Here is a 20470-nt window from a genome sequence, read left to right on the forward strand (position 1 = left end):
GACAGAGAAGCGCATCAGGGATGGTTCGAGAGCTGGTTTAGTAGATCTCCTTGGATGACTACTCTGATATCTTCCTTTATGGGACCCTTCTTAGTTTTGCTTCTGATTCTGATTATAGGTCCGTGTGTGCTAAAGAAACTAGTTACCTTTATTAGAGAAAGAGTGAGTACTGTTCAGATTTTGATGTTATGCCAACAGTATCATGCTTTAGGAGGACAAGAAAGCCAATATTATAAAGACACTAAAATTAAGTTCTATGATTAGAACTAGCCACTAGAAGAAGTAGGGAATGAAAGAATAAAAAATGCAGCTAAGAAGTCAGAAGTTTAAAAAAAGCCCCAAATACCTCAAATTCCAGACCCTGCCCTCTACCTGTAGGTAAAAGGTCACATTTCTTGACCCTGCTCTCCCAGGAACTAGATAAAAGGACTTAAGATAAGGCCCTTAGAGAACAATCTTGAGAAGCAGGAAACTTCTCCCAGGAACTGATGGACCATAACATAAACAATCTTGAGAAACAGGAAGCTCCTCCTTGTGATTTTTCACTGGTATTCTCGACATTTTTCAATGATGCCCTCCCTACCCGCTGGGGTTGAGGTTTCTTCCTTTAAATTCCCCTTGTCTTAGTTACTGGGGGTCGAACTCCACTGCCCCTGCGTGGGATATGAGTCTCGACCCCAGTGCACTTGTTCCTATCAATAAATCTCATGTTTATTACAGCAAAAAAATAAAATAAAATAAAGTAGTGTCGTGTAGACATGACAGAGAAGCTGCACCCATGACGTCTCAACCTCAACAGTACAGTCACCAAAACAAGACCTGCATGATGACAGCACGACAGGATGTGTCAACATGGATAGGGGCAATTTCAGGAGGAGTTACCGAGATAAGAAGCCACCAGCAACCAATAGCTGCTGAGAGAGGCAAGATCTGTTGTCTCTACAGCCAGCCCACCTTTTAGGTTTCCCAGTTCAACCTTGTGATTGTTAATGTATACATATAGGCAACAGAAAATGGACTCAGCAGATTGTGTGTGTATGTATATACATACTTAATATATGTATGTATATATAATGATAATAATTTAAAAAGAGGTCATGAATGTGAGAGAGTGGAAGGAGCAGGAGAAGAGTTGGGGTAGAGATGATAAAGAGTACTAATATGTAAAATCATCAAGAATAAAAATTTTAGATAAGATAATAAAGTATTCATAAAACGCCAGAGTGGCAGAAATTGGCTGTACTGCAGTTGGGTTCTAGTCTGGATTTGTGGAACTTATCATAAGAGTGAAAATATTTCTGAACAAAATGTTGAGGGCTCTACCCTGCTCATCTTGTTGCTCAAATAAACTGAAGCAACACAGACCAGTATTGGATGGTTTTGGAGCTCTCAGTTAGCCCACATAAAGGATGCCATATGGGACACTGTCCATAGAGCACCTTATAGGAAGTGCTTGAAGAGACACTATGACCAAGGCAACTCTCATTTAATTGGGGAACTTGCTCACAGTTGCGGGGGGGGGGGGGGGGGGGTTGGTCCACGATCAGCATGGTGTGAAGTTGAACCTCTTGTTGCTGAGTAGAAGCTGAGTGTTTTGCATTCTGACCCTTGGGCAGAAGGCAGAGAAGAAGAGTGGGCCTTCTGGAGCCTTCTCTCAAAGCCCTGCCCCAGTGACATGCCTCCTTCAACAAAGCCCCACCTCCACCAATATCCTTCTAATCCTTCTCAAAAAGTTCTAATCCTTGGCAAAAAAAACAGTCAAACATGTGAGTCTATGGGGCCATTCTCATTAAAACCACCAAAGGGAAGGCACCAGAACAACAAATTTTGGCTAAATAAATTGGCCAAATCTCTTTTGGATCCAATAAATCACTGTATCAGAATCAAACAGTAAGGATCAGATTATCTAGGAAGCACCCTCTTGTTCAATGGTACAAGACGCTGGAGACCTCTAAGCCAGTAGACTCCTAGCCAGCTAGGATTGGAAAGGACTGAGATCGGACAAACTTATATAGAGGAGAAATAAATGAGTTGGCAGAATTGAATTTGTTTTTGCCAAAAATATTATATTCTTTTTAAAAAAGAAAGAAAAATGATGATTCACGGGGTTAAAATGTGGCTGATCAGAGGACAGAGGAAATGGAGCCACTGTCACAGACATGGATAAAATGAGGCTGCCTTGGGCATAGAGGATGACATCATAGACACAGAAAACTATCACAGGCCTTGAACTCTAAAAGGATTGGCTCTTGATACTTGCTTGGCACTGTGGACCCCTTAATTTCTTCCAGTTTTTCCATTTTTAACAGGGGTCACCTGAACTGTACCCATCCAGCAATTGTATTTGGGGAGAAAAGAACAATTTTCTGAGTTCGGAGGTCAATTGAGAGAGTCATCCAAACCTGATTTGAACAGTGAGTTTGGGAGCAAGAGTTGGGGTTTGGCGGGCTGAGACCTTGAGAAATGGAATGTTGGGGTGGGATAGGTTTGTGTTGCCTGTGAAACAGATGTAAGCTTAAGAAGATAAGGATAGATGGTGGGTTGTAGTGAACTGACCAGCGGTCCTTCTGATGACACATCTGCCCACAGCCTGTAAATATGACTTCATTTGGTAAAAAGGGCCTTTGCTGGTGTACTTAAATATCTCGAGACTCGGTCATCCTAGATCAGCCTGAGCCATAAATCCAATGAGTAAAGGTAGAGACACAACTGAAAAGACCTTGGTGATAAGTAAGAGAAGAGATTGGAGTTATGCTGACACAAGGTATGGAAAGCCAGATGCTCCTCTGAGCTAGAGAAGAGCCCTAGAATCTTCAGAGGGAGTGTGACCTCTGAAGTATAACACCCAGATTTCAGACTCCAAACCCACGAAAGAACACATTCTGTTGCTTTAACCCACTGGGCCTGAGGTCATATTTCTCAGTGTCCCTGAGACACTAAGACCATGACATGAGCAAGAAGAATTTTGTGGATGCCCAGTCTGCCCCAGAGTTATCATTGTCCATAACCACTGACAGCTAAATGTCAAGGCTAGTTCTCTGTCACAGACTCACCTCTGCATTGTAGAAATTTTATTCTCAGCTGTCCTGTTGTTCTTTGCCACTATGGGAGACACCCCACAGAACACGTGTGGCCATAGATCTTTAAGCCGTGGTAAGATGGTGAGTGAGGTCAAGGTGACAACTGTCTTTGCCATAATGGAATCCTCCACTTCTCTCTGAACTTGTCTGCAACCTGCTCGGAGGAATCATCAGTTCTGGATGCTAGAGCACCCAAATCAGATGACCTGCTCCAAACCCTATGGCACCTGAATGTCCCAATGTTCAAATGTCCCAGAAGGTCACTAGGAAGGCACTTCATCTTAATTGTGTCTTAATCTATCTCTGGCATATTACATTTGTGATTATTATTAGCCGATGATGTGAGCTGTGAACTTAGGATACAGCTCCTGTCTTCTGGGAACTAATAATCTAGTTGTGCAATACTAATTACCACCAGCATTTACATATAAATGAGTCAATTAATAGGATGAACCACACTAAGTACTCTAATGCGCATGCCCGTGCACAGATACACACACTCACCTCTACTGGGCTCGGTTGGAACAGAGCTGCTTGAGGTTTTAGTCTTCGTACTTAATTTCAATGTTTGAATCTCTTGTTATGTGGATGTGTGACTTTTTAATAAACAAATAGCCTTCCTTTGGAAGCAGAGGGATTAAAGCAATTATGACACTTGGCATACGGCACTACGGGATCTGGTTCATGGACCAATATGAGTTTATCTAGCACAGTCTTCAGCCAAGCTCCCTGGAGACACAGCATGGGAAACACAGCCATCCTCTCTGACTTCTACCTCAAAGCTTTGGTATTAGCCCAGCTTTGTCTCAGAGCCATTTATGATTCTGCGACTCACAAACATAAACATTTATTTTTTTTAACTAATATTTGAAATGTGGATAAATTGTATGTTGCAAAAATGGCTCATGCAAATGCCATCCCTTAGTGAGCACCATTCCCAAACTGATAGAAAACAATCACAGGTTTTGTTCTGACAGAGAGGCTCACCTGCCCGCTATGCTTAGAAGGTGTATCCTCTGGGGCCAAGTCTTGGTTTGTATACTGCAGAGAAAAGAAAAACAATGTACTAAACAGTAGAATCTAATTTCTCTACTAACCCTAGAACAAAAGCCTGTGTGGACAGACTATGCTACCATAGTCATTTGTCATAGAGTCAAAAATCACAATGTGTTTCTTCTCAACCCGTCTGAAGCATTGTGTCCACTGTAAGCGTTGATTCAGTTCTGGCGTGGCTCCACTCTTCCTCTGACCCTAAAGAAAAAGAAAGCTATAAGGAAAGATTGGGGAAAAAATTCTCTCTTAAATTTTAACGCTTGAGGTCCAAGAAACCCTACCTTAATGTGCACTTCACGCAACTTCATGGTAGGAAGGCATCTGAGACCATGCTCAAGACACCATTCTACCAAGAGCCTGCTGTGGTCCCTAATGTACAACCACCATGACCAACACTAGATGCACAGATGAACACTGGCCCCTGTCACTTCCATGCTGCCAGGCCCAGGTGTTTGACTAATTGGATCCAAGTCACTTGGTGAAAGCAGCAGAAGGCCATGGGAAGAAGAGCATAGTCCTCACCTCTTGTTAAATTAAAGTAGCCAAATTAGGCGAAGTGCTCTGCCCAGAACACCAGTGAGAATGTCAGTGTGGGAAATACATGAGGGATCCTCTTGGCTGCTGGAGCTTGACACAAGGTGACAGACGACCAGAAGGGTGTCATAAGGATCTACATGCTTGCATGCATGGTACCCTGGTTTCCTGTCTGTTGTCGTAACAAACACAAATCCGAGGGTAGGGGTTGGATTTATTTGCCTTACACCTTCAGGTCTCAGTATATCATCCAGTATGAATTCCAGCAGGAAGTTGGAGCAGAAACCATGGGAAACACTACTTAATCACATTATTCTCATTTATAAGCTCACTCTTAGCCGGCTTCTTATACAGTCAAGAACCACCTTCCTAAGCGATAGAGACATACACACAGCAGGGCACTGTAGGTTGGGCCCTCATACATGAGTTAACAGTCAAGCCGATCTCCCATAGGCTTGTCCTCAGGTCAATCGATCTGGTCAGTGCTTTAATTGAGACTCCCTTCTCAGGTCCCTCTTAGCTCTCTGAAACTGACAGTTACAGCTACCTAGGACACACAGGCAGTGTTTCAGAGCTACAATAATTTAAATTACATATGTATTTTTCATGACAAGAAGTTGGCAGTGTGGTCCTTTGCATACTACTGAGGAAGGAGTAGAGGTGGTATTTGAACACTTGATCCTAATTAGTGGCACTGTTGGGGATGGGGGTAAGTGGTACAGCCTTGCTGGAGGGAGTCTGTCTGTCGCTAGAAGCAGGCTTTGAAATTCCATAGTCACACCTGAGGACTTCTTTGTTCTCTCTGCTTTGTGCTTGTACTTAAAGATGAGGCAATCTCTTAGCTTCCTTCCCCTGCTGTTATGGCTACCCCACATTATGGACTCTCCCCTGGAACCAAAGTCAAAAATAAAGGTTTCCTTCTAGAAACTTCCTTGGTCATAGCGTTTCATCATAACAACAGAAAAACAAATGATACAGGAATAGATAATTTGACCACGTAGAAGATACAAAACACAGGCATAGGGTCATAGTAGATATCAGCAATACCGACAAGAGCTAAGTCAACCAAGACGCAGGGTGCCCTCTAGATCACCCACCATGATCACTTTGACATTTTGAGGCAGCCGCTGAGCTAACACGCCACACTCTTTCACAGGAAGCTACTTTTTTAGAAGTAGGAGTTTAGTCTAAAAAACAAACAAAAAGAATAAAAGTACATCTTAGCAAATCATAGCCATTGCCAGTCATTTGCTGTCCTGTTAGGTAGCATTACTGAGCAAGATTTATATGCAGCACAGCAGTGGTGGTTTGAGTAGGTTTGGCCCCCACAGACTCATGTGTTTGAATGCTTGACCCATAGGCAATGGCGCTATTAGGAGATGTGGCCTTGTTGGAGCAGGTGTGGCCTTTTGTTGGAAGAAATGTGTCTCTGTGGGGGTAGACTTTGAGGTCTCCTATGCTCCAGCTATGCCCAGTGTGGCACACAGTCCACTTCTGCTGCCTGTGGTTCAAGATGTAGAACTCTCATCTCCTTCTCCAGCACCACGTCGGCCTGAACGCTGCCATGCTTCCCGCCATGATGATAATGGACTAAACCTCTGAACCCGTAAGCCAGCTTCAAATTTCTTTCTTTACAAGAGCTGCTGTGGTCATGTTATCTCTTTACAGCAATGAAAACACTAACTAAAGCATTTGTTTAACCATCACACATGTAAGCAAGAAACAGACACAGTGACAGTGGTGATGTCACTGGGGATCTTTCACTTCCATAATAATCTGGTGAGATCACCATCATAAACTGACTGGAAGTTCACCCTACAGCCTGGGACTGTGTAGAATGTCAGGAAGTCCTTATTTTATGTAAGCTTTTTAAAATATTATTAGTCTTCTAGGTTCTAATTAACATATGGACAGCAGTGAATCACAAAATCATAACAAGGGGATTGGAAGCTGACAAGCCCTCACCACTAACTGAGGAGCTTTGACTGTTTATGGATTCTGTGGGAAGGAGAGACCAACTTTCTTTAAGGGTGTGGCCCCTGATAAGATGACCACACTCTAATGGAGACTCCATACCCAGGAGTATCTAGACAGTATAAATTGAATTTGGTCAGTTATCTTCAAAAAGAAGACACAGTGTTGGAAGGAGTGGGTTGAATCTTGGAGAAGTTAGGGGAGGAATGGCGGGGGCAGGGGGACAGGATAGAAATACATTGTATGAAATTTTTACAGGATAAATAAAATTACTTTTTTAATTGCATGTTTGAAGGCAGAATCAGAAAGTAGCAATCTGACTTGGTCTGCCTCAGGAGATGCAACAAGTCATTGGATTTGCTAAAATATAACCAACCAGCCATAACAACAACAAAACCGAGAGCTATGTAACCTGCTCCGCTCTTTAATTCTGTCAGGATCCAGGGCCTTGAGTTTTAGCTATTTATACTTTCAGAATTGCTCATTTCCCAATATACTGAAATTTTTATTAGGAAATTTTTCTCTAGTATCATTTTTTTTCTTCAAGCCTTGTAAAAATTTATTGCATTTGTATTAATAAAGCAGGCAAGTTCTTTGGTACTGTTTGCTTTTCTCTCCTTTGCTGAGATCGGTTTGGATTTTTTAATATAAAGCTTGTCTCTCCTAGAAATCTAGTTATCTTGTTTTTGCCTCTATTAGTATCCAAACTACATTCTTTTTTTATTAATTTGTTTAAAGGTTACAATGTACACCATAAACCTATCATGGTGTGCTTGGGTGAGAGATGACCAGCAACGTTTTAATGTATGCACTCCTTCCTTCTCCTGTCACTCTAATGCTGACATCATCACATGTGTGTGTATAGAACAAACCCACAACTTAACGCTATAACCACCGTTTCATTAGCCATAAAAAACAAACACAAACACAACCATAAAGGAGACCTGGGGAGACGGCTGTGAGGTAAAGTGCTTGCCACATAAAGCATGACTGAGACGCTAAGCTGGCATGACATCCCACCTGTCACAGGAAGGAGAGACAATAAGAAGCTGCCTAACTGCACTCAGTGAAAGCAAGAAGCTCTGGGTACAAGTGAGAGGCCATGCCTAAATACAGGAGGAAAAGAGCAATCGACTGAGGAAGACATGATATCTACCTCTGGTTTCCACATGTGTTCACATACATAGGCATATGCCCATGTGTACACACACACTTACAAACATGCATAAACACATGCACATGTGTGCACACACATAAACACTCACACACACGCGCGCGCCTTACTCTCCCTTAATGATAGAAAATTAAATGGACTCGATCTTGTGCAAGTCCACTATAGGCAGTCACAGCTGTTGAGAGTTTCAAAGGACAAGGGCTGTGTCATGGCCAGAGATGGCATTTCACAACAAGGAGAAATAACAGCCAGTGGGGTCATCTTCATATTTACCTAGACTGTCAATAGTTCTCTGCTCTTTGTTCCTCTCTGTGATGTGATGTCATCGTTTTGCTTTGATTTCCTTTCAGTCTGAAGCCCTCATGTTGGCATCTCATAGAGAAGTTCTGTCTTTATCTAGAGAAGTCTTCTAGTCTTCCTTGCCTGTTGAATGATGCTTTGTGGAATATAATAATTTTGAGTGATATTTTTCTATGAGCACATTGACTATTATTCTATTCCTCCACTTTAAGATTCCATTTTTAAATGTTCTATTGTGACTGGCCCAGATGTGAAACCCTTCCTGTGTGTCCTACTTGGAATCCAGTGATCTTTCTGGACATTCAGATAAAGGGTTTTCATCAAATGTGAGACATTTATAATTATTTTTATAAGAAAGTCTCTGTGTTTCTCTTGTTCTTCTTGTATTTCCTATTACAAATATGTTGATAAGAATCTTCTTCTGCCTTTTCCTATTGACTTATATGTTGTTCTATCTTCACATAAATCCGTGACTTCCCTGACCTCCTAGAGTCTTCTGTTAACACCATGTAGAGTATTTCCCATTCGGTCACTGTGTTTTCAGACATAGCATTCTCTCCAGCTCTTTTGCTACAGTTCATGTTCCCTGTTTAGATTCATGGCATCATTGTCAAGATATTTTCTTTTGCTTCTTTTAATTACTCAAAGTCATTCAGTTTATGCTTGACTTCTTTGTCTGCTAAATTTAAAATCAAGACCTTAAGTTTAGCTCCTATTGAGTATTTATTTTTCTGTGTATGGATGTCATTGTCCTGTTTTACATAGTAAGTCTCATATGTCTGTTGAAAGGTAGACATTTTATATAACATATTTTGGCAATGTATTGGTTGATTTTTTTTAAAATATATATTTCAGTGAACTTAAACCTGCAGGATCTGATCCCTACTATGGATATAGCTACTCTTTCTACTCAGACCTGAGATTGGAGCTTTTAAGGCCTTCCCCACTTGCCTGTCAAGCATTCACTCATGTGTCAGTAATATGTTCAAAGACGTCTAATAATGTGGGCAGATGTTTATACCTCAGACCCCAGAGCGTTTCCATTCATTTCTAATCAATCTGTATGTAATACAGAGGCAGATTCTACTGGTTCTCAGGTGTGCCTGGGGCTTCCCTCTTCACGAGTGTCTTTTCCATCCTTCAAAATGCATGTGCATAGCGTGTAGCTCCCCTGTCAGGAACATGAAAAGCTTACTGAGCACTGCAAGCCTCTCTGACTCCCAGAACCTCCTTAAAATGTCAGCACAGCCCACCATTGTCATCAGATAGAACCAAAACCTTAGGGCAGCTAAGGTCTAGGCTTTTCTATTTGTTTTTTGTCTTTGTCTCTTTTTCATAATAACTGGTATGGTTTCTCTCCAAGCTGAGTCTTCTCCCTCAGAAAACAAACCGGCTTGTTCTCATGACTGAGCTGCTGTCATAAAGTCACCACTGTCAGCTACCAGCCTGGGTGATGGGTTGTATCAGATCAGACCCAAGGAAGGAAGGTTACATCTGCCCACAGTTTTTTTCCAAAAATTCATGTACATTTTTTCAAGAATTAATACCCCTCATCTATTGCCTTCTCCCGGTCAATTTCCATGTCACCCAAAAGCATGTTATTAAAATTTTCATCTTATTTTATATTTGATGGTTTCGCAGAGAGGATTCACTGACATTTTTGCACAACACAACTAAAACACGTCTATACTTCAGCTTTCTAGTATCTCTCTCTAGAGTAACGAGAAGATAGTTCATTGTCCTGTTAACATTTGAATTGGCCATGTGACCAATTCTATACTATCGAGGGCTTCAAACGATAATCTGACTGTCATTACATCCCATCATTCATCATCAGGAGAGCAATTGGACTGAGAAATGACTGGTCCTCAAATAAAGATGTGCGAAGCAGATCTGTATGCAGGATTCAGCCAGCCAAGTTCAGGCAATCCCATTGCAATATCAACCAGACCATACTGTTCTATAAATATAAGATTAAGAAACTAAATATTTTTTATGAGTTGGGGCATGGTTGTTCCGCCACAATGCCAACTTATATGATGGTCTATCATGGGTGACATCCTATGTAGTCCATTCCACATCAGCCATAAGACAAGCTAATACCCTGTCCTGCTTTGTACAGACCTTCTGAGAGATTCTGGCCAAGTGATCCTGTCTATTCTCCAAGCATCACTTTTTGCCTTGAGATAATAAAACAGCTGGCATGGATTATCATGAAATTCTTTGTTATGAGGGGACACTAGGATAGAAGGTGACTTAGATAGCCATTTGCCTCTGAGAGCTATTGGCAGTAAGTGAAAAAAATCCAATTGTGTCTTTTGTAAGACTGATACACCAAGTTTCGATCTACCTCGAGTTTCTCTGCTACTCTGGCATTACCAATCAAAGGTTTGCAAGGACATGTTTTGAACTGCACTTCTTGCCCAAACCCCTATTCCGCCTTTTGCACTTACCGTGAAGTTTCGACACCTAAGACATCTAAAATCCTAAATACAGAATGAGGTATCTTAGACCTCCTCACTTGCTATTAAATAGCCATTTGTAACGCAGCGTCTACGGGTCAGAATAGATGCCTGTGTGAGGAACAATGCTACCTCACACGTAAGGATGTTAACTTAAAAATCCAACCGCTCCCCAGCACGGAAAGGAGCATTGTCCGTCTCGGCACTGAGCCGGTCTTTCTGCTGACGCTCTGCTGGAATGTATGTACACAGAGAATGGAAGACTGCGGGACACTTGGGGAGCTATTGTATAAGGAAGCTGATGCCGGGAGAACCACAAGCGAGGCGAGCAGGATAAAGGCCATAGGAACACAGTGAAACCCAGCAGCAAGCAGGGGAACGGAGGTTCGGGCTGCTGGGTAATAGCAGCGGTGAACAAAGCAGGCTCAGCCTCAGCAACAAAGATGCGGGTGAATGGCTAAGCAAGAGTAGACACCTGCCAACCCTAGGTCGAATTTCACACGTGCATACGTCATCCTGTACCGGCCTGCAAACTCTCACCTTTGAGCTTAACAGCCATGGCTTGTGCCCACAGCAGCAGCATCGTAAAGAAAATGAAGCCAACAGGATAATTCCACCTGGGTCTATCTTTTAATTATCAAATGTATTTATTTATTTATTCATTTGCTTTACAACTCAATATCAGTCCTTCCTCTCCTCCCAGTACCCCCCTCAGATAAGTCCTCCCCAGATTTCCCTTAGAAAGGGAAGCCCCCCTCTGGGTGTCAACCTCCCATCCTCCACCACCTCACCACTACCCCACACTGCTCACCCTATCCCTCCTCTCCCAACCATCCCACCCTGCACATCAAGTCGCTGTGGGACTAGGTGCATCCTCTCTCACTAAGGCCAGACAAGGTTGCTCATTTTGAGGTGCGGGATCCACAGGCAGGTAGGTAGGCGACAGACTCAAGGACAACCTCTGCTCCGGTTGTTTGGGGGGATCCGCATGAAGACCAAGCCACTCATCTGCTGCATATGCCTAGGTCCAGCCCTTGCTCGCTCTTTGGTTGGTGGTTCAACCTCTGAGGACCAGGGGACCCCGGGTTAGTTTACTCTCTTGGTCTTACTGTGGAGTCCCTGTCTTTTTCGGGTTCCTCAGTCTTTCTCCCAACTCTTCTGTAAGACTCCCAGAGAGCTCCATCTACTGTTCGGGTGTGAGTCTCTGCATCTCTTTCCATTGGCTGCTGGGCGGAGCCTCTCAGAGGACAGTTGTGCTAGGCTCCTGTCTGCAAGCATGACTGAATATCATTAACAGGGTAGGGGTTAGTTCTTAATTATACGATGGGTCTAAATTTAGGCCAGTCATTGGTTGGCCATTCCCTCAGTCTCTGTTCTATCTTTGTCTCTGCACATCTTGTAGGCAGGGTCGAAGGCTTTGTGGGTGGGTTGCTGTCCTTACTCTTCTACTGGGAGTCCTGCCTGGCTACAGGAGGTGGCCTCTTCAGGATCCACATCCCCACTGCCAGGAATCTCAGGTAGAATCGCCCCTTAGACCCCTGAGACCTCTCTCCATTCCGGGTCTCTGGCATGTCCTGTAGATAGCCCCGCTAGTCGGTCTCCCTTCTCTCCCCTGCAAGCCCTACATAAGATACACCCTGCCCCACTCCCCTCCCTGTCTTCTCTTCCATCCAGTTCCCTCCTTCTATCCATCTCCCATATCTATTTTTTGTTTCCCCTTCTGAGAAAGACTCAACCATCCTCCATTGTGCTCTCCTTGTTTGGTTTCTGTGTGTCTGTTGATTATAGCATGGCAAAATGACACTGGTTTATAAAAAATGTTATACTAAGTTGCTCTCTAAGATCAAGATTAAAGATTATAACACCTTTAAGTGGACCTCCCCAAACATACCGTGATTTTTTTGGTGTTTAAATATGCCTGGAAAACATAAATATGTAAAATACTTCATTCACCATGACTCTCAATCACACCACAGATTTATAAAAATAGGTCGGGATGGGTGGTGCACACTTTTAATCTTAGTATTCAGGTGAAGACAGGAGGATCTTTGTGAGTTCAAGTTCAGTCTGGTCCATATAACCAATTCTGGGCCAGTCAGAGTTACATGGAGAGAACCTGTCTCAAAATAAATCAAACATACAGGTGTGTGTGTGTGTGTGTGTGTGTGTGTGTGTGTGTCACAAATGGAAAGTATATATGTAATCTCTGATTTTTCTAGTAGTCACATTTAAAGGGATTTTAAGACAGTGAAATTAATTTCATTAGCAAACGTTAATCACCCCAATACAGTAAAAATGTTATCATTTTAGCTAATTTGATATTGCAAAAGTATTATTTTATTGAGAATAATTTTCCATCACATGTTTTCCCTTCCTTATCTCCTTCCAGACCCTCCCCATCTCCCCATCCAGCCAGCCCCATGCCTTCTTTCTCCCTCTCTCTTTAGAAGACAAGCAGGTAAATAAACAAACCAAGCAGAATAAACAAAAACCCATAAGCAATATACATACACACACAAACAAAATCCATAAACCCCCAAAATCAGAAACCATAGCATATAAGTGATAGACCAGTGAGGGGGAAATGTCCAAATAAAGCAGAAATGAGACAAAAAAATAAAAAAATAAACTCCAAAAGATCCAGAGTTAGTGGTGTGTTGGCCATCTGCCACTGGGCATGGAGTCTGCCCTTCAATGTAGTTTGCACGCCCAGTCAGACTATTAGGGAAAACTATTTTTTCTCTACTAGTGGTTGTTAAGTAGAGATAGCTTCACGGTTAGGGACAGTGGCTTGGGACCAGTTCCCTTTCAGTATCGGGACTCATCTGGCTTGCACAGGCTCTGTGAGTTCACATGTGCGTCCGTGTTGTTGTGTCTGGAAAGCCTTATTTATTTGGAATCTTACATCCCCTCTGACTCTGACAGTCTGCCTGCCTCCTTTTCTGAATAGTTCCCTGACTCCTGAGTTTGACGGAAGCTTCCCATCTCGGGCTGAGTGCTCCAGGGCCTCTCGCTCTCTGCACACTGTCCAGCTTGGTTCTCCCTGTTAATTCCCATCTATGAACATATTACTTTGACATTTGATAGACATCAATTATTAATGAAACTCTTACATTGTTATTTATTAAATTAATACTCCATTAATAATAAATTGTTCATTTAAACTCTTACATTGTTTTCTTTATTAAATATATGACATCTGGTGCCCTGTTTTACAATCCAAAATGTCTCAGTGAGGACTGAATTTATTTCAAGTGTTTGGATAATGGCAGCCACACTGGACACAAGTATCAAGAAACGGGGCTTTATTGAATAATTGAGATTAATAAAATATGTGACTGCAGCTTTCAAATCTAACATTCAGAGCCACTGGGCAAATGCAGATGCCACAGACATTTCTAGCATTATCCCCCAAAGCTCTTCAGGCTCGTTGGATGTGTACTGGAAGTGAAAAAAACCATCAGGAAGGGCAAAGGTTACTGCTAATTTCTTGACAGAGGACATGAAGAGACCTGAACTTTTACAAGTTCTAAACTCACAAAGAAACTTTTTAGAAATTTTTTTCCGTAAGCCCTCCAAAATGAGGTGTGGCCTTTGATACCCAGGTCCTTCTATAATTGGAGAGGAGAAGGAGAGTTGCAGGCACTTAAAGCCAATTATACAGTCTCTTCTGGCCTTTCCAGGCATGGAATGTCAATCCTCAGACTTGTAACTCTGTAATAGCAGAACTCCCAAAGGTTCAGGTTTCAGTCTACGACTGCAACCCAGAAAGAACCTACTAAGCGCCATCATGCTCTGAAAGGTAGAAACACAGTTGTTTCTCCTATTTTTATACCAAAAGTTCACTAGTTTAGTTTGATTGTTTTTGAGATGCATTTTAATTTTAATTTATGTATGTGGGGCTGGTGGGCATGGGTGTGTAACTGCAGGTCCCCATGGTTACACGATGTGGAAGTGTTATCAAAGTCTGAGATTGAAGTTTGCTAATTCTGTTGTCAGTTGGAAGTGTGTAACTAAAGTCACGTGCGGATTTCATTGAGTTTGTCCATTTTCTAAAACAGATGTAGATGAGGTGGTGATAGAGTGTTTGCCTAAGATGCACAAAGCCCTGACTTCAACATATCCCTGCTCCGGTGGATGGTGACACATTCCCAAATCCCAGCACTTGGGAGTTCAAACATGTCCTTGGCTACACAGTGAGTTTAAGGACAGCCTAGGATACATGAGGCCCTAAAATAAAGTAAGAATTAAAATAAAATAGAAATAAATGAAAAGCTTTAATAATGCAAGATTAAAGTTAAATAAAAAGAGAGAGGAAATACCAGGCACATATTTTTTAGGTGAATGAAGTTTTACTTTAGTCTAGTTCAGATCTTGAGTCATGAGAATGTTTTCTTAAGCAAAAGCAGAACTGTAGACTTAAGTTAATGTGGATTGGTATGACAGGAAGTTCTCAAACATTGACTCCTAAGAAACAGAAAAGAAATCATGGATTCTGACAATATCATATCATGCAGTGAATAGCTTATGGGGAGATGTCGGGGGGGGGGAGAAAGAAAGAAAGAAAGGAAGGAAGGAAGGAAGGAAGGAAGGAAGGAAGGAAGGAAAAAGGAGGAAAGAAAGAAAGGAAAGGAAAGGAAGAAAAGAAAAGAAAAGAAAGAAAGAAAGAAAGAAAGAAAGAAAGAAAGAAAGAAAGAAAGAAAGAAAGGGAAAAGAAAGAAAGAAAGATGCTGATAAGAATGGAGATTAAAGGGACCCATGTACTGGTACTGCCAGTAGGAATACAAGTTAGTGGAGTCATTATGAAAAACAGCATGAAAGTTCCTGAAGAAAAGCTAAAAGTAGACCTAATGTGTGATCTAACAAGCCCACTCCAGGTATAAATCAAAAGAAAATGAAATTAGTGCATTAAAAGTTGTAATTCCTAACCTTATTGCAGCCCTACTAACAACAGCCAGGGCATGAAATGATCCACTTGTCTATTAATAGAAAAATGATAAAGAAAATGTGGCCTATTGATACAGCAGAGCATCATGTAGGTAGCAATGACCAATGAGACCTATTAGATGGGACTGAAAGATAATAATGTTAAATGAAACAAGCCAGACACAAAAAAGATGAGTACTGCACATTGTGTCACATAGTGAACACCAAATAGAGTGTGGTAGAAATAACTTGTAGCATTCCACCACACAGTGAGGTGACAATACTTCACCATAGCCTGTCATATACTCCATGAAGAACCATAAGATAGGCGCCATAAAGTGTCATCAAAGGATGAAGGGATGAAAATGCAAACTGCCCAGAGTTGATCACTGCGTAGTACATATAGGGAAATGTTACTCTACACCCCATAAATATATAAGTTTATGTGTTAACTGTAAAAATACCCACAGAAGGATGGAGAGAGTAACCAGCTAGGATCATGAGGTATTGGTGGACTTAGAAGAGGGAGGACAGTGAGGATGAAGCCAGGAGACTGACAGGAAGTTCTATTTGTCACAAAGATGCTGTTTTAATAAATTTTCAATCCTTATATATATCCTGATAATCTCATAGACTAATACATTTTATAACATATACTACATATACATTATGTCTTCATTATGATACATGTATAGAATGTATTTAATCATATCCGTGCCCCTATTTCTTGCTATTATTCCCCCTCCCATACCCACTGATTCTCTCTCTCTCTCTCTCTCTCTCTCTCTCTCTCTCTCTCTCTCTCTCTCCCTCTTCCTCTCCCTCTATTCCCCCCCTCTAAAACTAGTCTCCCTTCTGCTTCTACCCCTCTTTTAGTAACCCAATGAGTTTAGTTGGGGTTGCTTACAAGCACATGGGTGAGAAGTCCTTTACAAAGGTGTGGGCAGCTTATCAGAACTCTCTCTCTCCTCTACCTATAGATCCTCAAGGAGAGGCAGGGCCTCACAGCCCTTCCTCCTATCCATGGTGGATATTGTGTAGGTCTTACGGCAACCAGAACTGCTGAATGTTCAACAGTACAGTGGCCGTGTCAATCACAGGGCAGTATCCCAGCACCCTCCAGCTCGCCCTCTAACTAACTCCTCCTTCCATGCCCTCTTGCATGGTGTTCTCTGAGTCGTGAAGGAGGGCATAGTCCAAAACCTGGTTGCTCTCATCTGAACTTCCTCCAAGATTTCTTTCTTATCTGAAAGGTTACGGACTTTAACAGAAGTCACCAGACATATTAGAACCTTAGCTATAACTGGGAGAAATAAGTAAAAGACACAGGAATCCAGACGTGAACTTGATTTTATAAACAAGTTGGTTTCTAAAGTGTAACTGCCTGTTGATCTTAACCTGGTGTTGAGAGTCTTCAATCGCTTACTACATAGGATGAACTCTATATAGTAGACTGACGCTTTCACCCATGGACTGATTGGGAAAGTTGAAGCAACTAACAAGATGCAAAAAACAAACAAACAAACAAACAAACAAACAAACAAAAGACCACCAAGTCTAGGAAATGGCTGGTGAATAAAGGTCCTTGCTGCCCTAGGGAGTTCAACTTGATACCTGGAGACCATGTAAAGGTAGAAGGAAAAGGAGAGAAAGTTGTCCTCTGACCTTCACATGTGCACTGTGGCACATACAGAACAACAACAACAACAACAATAATAATAATAATAATAATAATAATAATAATAATAAATATTTTTAAAAGAAATATGACAACCCTATGGGACTGGGACCTTTTCAGTGTCTAAAGTCAAGGTCCTACTATCTTTCAAAGTAGCAGAGGCAATGTCTATGGTACAGTGCACCAGGACACATTTTAATGAGTCCAGAACTCATTAAAACTCTCCACTTATTACTGTTGTCTCATATTACTTCCCTTACCACACCCCCTGCAGACGTCAGCATGCAGACAGACATCAGAAAGGAAATGGGGGTGGGTGACTCAGAAATCTACTCACACTAAGACACATATGAGACCGACGGAAGCATCAAGTGGACATGGTATTAATCCACAGTGAGAAATATAACACCCTGCACAAGAAATATCTTCATTAGCCTGATCAAAACATTTCCTTTGCGTGTGTCCAACCACATGGAAATCGAAAGCCAGACCTATGAGCACGGACTGAGAACAACAGGAAGATAAATCAAAATGCTAATGCGTTGTCTCCCAAAAATGTGTTTGTTCTGTGAGATGTTTTAATACAACTTTCAACAACAGCAAAAGGTTCTGTAATGAAATAAATTTGAGAAATGCTGGATTAACCCAAGTCAAAAAGCTTTCCTCGATGCACATTGCCTCTGGCCTGCAGAAACTAACTTTAAGATAAGCAGCTTTTCTTAATTGAGCAACTCCCACCTTCCCCATAGAATATTTACCAAGCTTTTGAAGCAAAGTCATTCTACATCTTCAGTTCCAAGGTTACTGAAGAAGTCTTTAGCCTAGTGTATATTCTAACCTGAGAGATAGACTTTCTAATAAGCTTCCTGAACTTGACATGCAAACACAGCAATGTATACCTCCCTGTGGGAGCACGCTGCATGAGTCTTTCTGCAGCCACTGTGACACACACAACATGGGAAAAGAGTTAGTTTACCTCACAGTTTCAGAAGGGTCAGTCTATCCCAGTGGGGGGAGCGCATGGCAGGATAAGGCAGTTCATATCGTGTCAGACAGAAGAATTCTGGTGCTCCCCAGTTTTTACCTCATCTCCATTCATTTCATCTAGCCACCAGTTTATGGCATGGAGCCTTCCACAGCCAAGGTGGGCATTTTCCCTTCAGTTGACCATCTATGCAAATACTGCCACCGACACACCCACAGGTGCATCTCACCAATCTCCTAGGTGACTCCAAGTCAACCACCACATGTGTGTACTGACCATGACAACAGAATGTCCAAGGTCTAGCATTTGAGTCGCCTGTCACCTTTGAGTGCTTGTGTGCTACCAAAATGAATCTTATTTTCTCTTTTCTTCTTTCATTTGACTTGGTTTCATCAGTAACTAAGACATGAAACAGGTTATGCTTTCCTACAACCAATCCCATCTTTTAAAAACAATTTCAAATATTGTTTATTTAAATAAAAAAATTAAATGCCTTTATTATGTCATGGGTTGATTTTAAAAGGTGACTGTAGAGGGTGGCAGAACACATTTGTGATCATGAGTTCAAGGCCACCTTTATCTATGTAACGCATTTGAAGCCCCCTTTCTTGAGATCTTGTCTCCAAGACAAGTAATAGCAAAATGGGATTCTAGATGGTGCTACTGTCTATTTGAAGTTTTTGAAGGCCTACCATAATAATGTGCCCCTTAATCTAGAAAAAATGTCTATTAATATTCACACTTCAAGTGTGCTGGTTAGTTTTGTGTCAACTTGATACAAACTAAAGTCCTCTGAGAGGAAGGAACCTCAAATATAAAAATGCCTCCATAAGATCAAGTTGTGGGAAAGTCTGTAGGGCATCTTCTTAGTGGTTTTTATGGGGGAGCCCAAAGCACTGTGTACAGCGCCACCCTTAGGCAGGTGGTCTTGGATTCTACAGCAGTCTGAGAAAGCCATGGAGAGTAAGCCAGTAAGCAACACTCCTTCCTCTAGGGCCTCTGCATCAGCCTCTGCCTCCGGGTTCCTGCCCTGTTTGAGTCCCTGTCCTGGCTTTCTTTGATGAAAAACAGTGATGTGGACTTGTGAGTGGTATAAACCCTTTCCTCCCCAACTTGCTTTTTGGTTATGGTGTTTTTAGTTGCAGCAAAAGAAACGCTAAAACACCAAGGATGTGTCATTTGATATCACAAAAGGAAACTTGCAGAGGTAGTTAGGGAAGTGAGGATGTTGTGTTGCCGTGGATGGCCTGGGTGGGGTCAGTGTGATCACGAAGGACTGGCGAGTGGACAGAAGAGAAAGGTGAGTGAGAGTCTTAGAGTCATGTGAGACCAGAGGGTGGACTCAGAGGCCAGAGCATTGAGACTGGCAAGTGGGAGGGGCCATGGGCCAAGGAATTGGGTTGCCTCTGCTAGCTAGAAAAACCAAGGAAAGGGCTCCTTCCCTGAATCCTCCAGAAGGAAGGCATTCTTTTAACACCCTGACTTAATTCCCACGAAGCCAACAGCAGAGTTTTGACCTTCCAAACTACAGAACAGTGAATTTGCATTGTTTTAGACCATTAACTCTGTGCTGAATTGTTTATTGGATCATTTGGTGTTGGTGCAAGGATGAAACCCAGAGTCTTCCTCATTTGTGCTATATGATCATCTCCTAAAGCAACAACAGAAGTGAACACAGAAACAACACTGACTCTCTTTTCACCTACTCTTTAGCCATCATTGCCCAACACAGGACCTGCTAGGACCCAATGTCATTCTAAGCCATAGTGTCTACCCATCCTATAAGACCCATTAGAATATACATGGATCCTACTTTATGGTGCCATAGAAACTTCAGTGAAAGACTCCAAGAACTTTAAATAAATGGGAAATAAATCACTGAGCATCCAAGTAAGAGATCAATGAAACAAGAAAAGGAAGGAAGAATATTAACAGAACATAAGAGCAAATTGAGGTTTTAGGGATCCCCACCGCCAGGAGTAAGACGAATTAAGCAGAACTGATCTACGCTAAACAAATTCACAAGAAACTTGATATAAATCAAAATGTCAGTTTATTAATTTGAGCCTGGGACTTATCTTTCCAGTGATTAAAGTATCTGTGTGTACAATCCAGGAAAGCTTCTTCATATCTGATCATCTGATGGGTTTAATTAAATAACCCCAAAGCTACTTGAGTCAGGACAAAAGGAGCAAAGTAATCATGGGAGAAAAAAATCACAGTATCCTGGCCAGTTCCTCCGAGGTGTCTGCCAATCTTACCATCCTTCAGACAAATCTCCTTTAAAAAACAACAACAACAACA

The 20470-nt window shown here is 41.9% G+C and overlaps 1 protein-coding gene across 1 annotated transcript in view; it reads right to left on the bottom strand.

Moving 5' to 3' along the window:
* Window positions 1–20470, bottom strand: part of Grin2b (glutamate ionotropic receptor NMDA type subunit 2B) — a 555949-nt gene that overhangs the window by 491611 nt on the left and 43868 nt on the right. The window contains exons 5-7 of the mRNA XM_087655881.1: window positions 9137–9286; window positions 5765–5854; window positions 4068–4331 (exon numbers count right to left, since the gene is read on the bottom strand). The gene's annotated coding sequence lies outside the window, so the exon portion shown is untranslated. The remainder of the gene's footprint in view (window positions 1–4067; window positions 4332–5764; window positions 5855–9136; window positions 9287–20470) is intronic.

Source organism: Rattus norvegicus, chromosome 4, assembly GCF_021556685.1.
Source record: "Rattus norvegicus strain SHRSP/BbbUtx chromosome 4, alternate assembly SHRSP_T2T, whole genome shotgun sequence".
NCBI classification, from domain to species: Eukaryota; Metazoa; Chordata; class Mammalia; order Rodentia; family Muridae; genus Rattus; species Rattus norvegicus.